Raw genomic sequence first — 1,324 nt, 5'->3', positions numbered from 1 at the left:
AGCCTAAACAAATTTCACTCTTCTAAACTATAGTGTTCGTGGATGTATTTATAGAATATATATATATATATATATATATATATATATATATATATATATATATATATATATATATATATATATATATATATATTGTGGTTGAATCTTAATAGTGTCTTTGGAAATAGGCCTACTGTTGAGAAAATGTATAGGATCACTGACTGGGTGATCCATCTGCCAGCACGCACCAGCTAAATGATCAGTCTGTATCATATTCCAAACCGTTCTCACTATCTGTCACTCCGTACAAAACACGACTGTTTTGCCTAACCAGTCACGTACCAACCCAACCAACCCACCTAGCGTATCGAGGCTGATGCACAGGAAACATCTACATTACAGTGCTGAAAATTTTTTGCCAACACGTCGCTTTTATAACGGATTAGGCGATTACATTAAAATTCCGACGCATTGTGCGAGGACACGTTGCTTCATATATTCCCTTCCCGTCTCAAATAAATTTCAAGGATAAAGGATATAATTAATCCATCAACTACGAGACTAACACCTTTAATAACCTGGGATTAATGGCTTACAATCTAGTAATTAGCCACATCGCTTAACAAGCCCCAGTGATTATCTACAAATCGATTAATATTAACAATTTATGATTTTTACGTTCCAGTAATTTCCATTGTGATCAGGAGATGACAGAGTGATTAATGATTACACGCGGTCATTAGAGTACGTAGAAACTAGCATAATGGCAATTAGTAAATGATCGGTGATAGATGATTAATGGCAAGATAACCCTAATCGAATTAGAGCCTCGAGGAATTTTTTTTCTCTACCACAGACGTGGCCAGACATTTACAATGCTAACCAGCATATATACATTTTCTTCTGTCCTCCATGGACAGGGTTAGAGAAGTGTTAAACATATAGTTCAAGGGTTTATTGAACACTCAACCACAGAAGGTGATTCGGTGCTTTTAAAATGCTAAGCTAACCTTAGTAAATACATAGATACACAGATTTACGTATGCCCTACATAAAGTGTTAGATGTGTCTTTTACATAGTGTCATTAATCGATCAACCCTGCAATAGTGAGGGCGCCTGACAGCTGAGTGGACAGCGCTTCGGATTCGTAGTCCTGAGGTTCCGGGTTCGATCCCCGGTGGAGGCGCAAATGGGCAAAATGTTTCTTCCACCCCTGATGCCCCTTGTTACCTAGCAGTAAATAGGTACCTGGGAGTTAGACAGCTGGTACGGGCTGCTTCCTGGGGGTGTGTAACAAAAAGGAGGCCCTGGTGTCACTATTTCCAGCGGTGTCCCGTGTCCCCC

This window comes from Procambarus clarkii, chromosome 74 (assembly GCF_040958095.1).
Source record: "Procambarus clarkii isolate CNS0578487 chromosome 74, FALCON_Pclarkii_2.0, whole genome shotgun sequence".
In the NCBI taxonomy this organism is placed as follows: domain Eukaryota; kingdom Metazoa; phylum Arthropoda; class Malacostraca; order Decapoda; family Cambaridae; genus Procambarus; species Procambarus clarkii.
Note: the sequence above shows the minus strand (reverse complement) of the source record.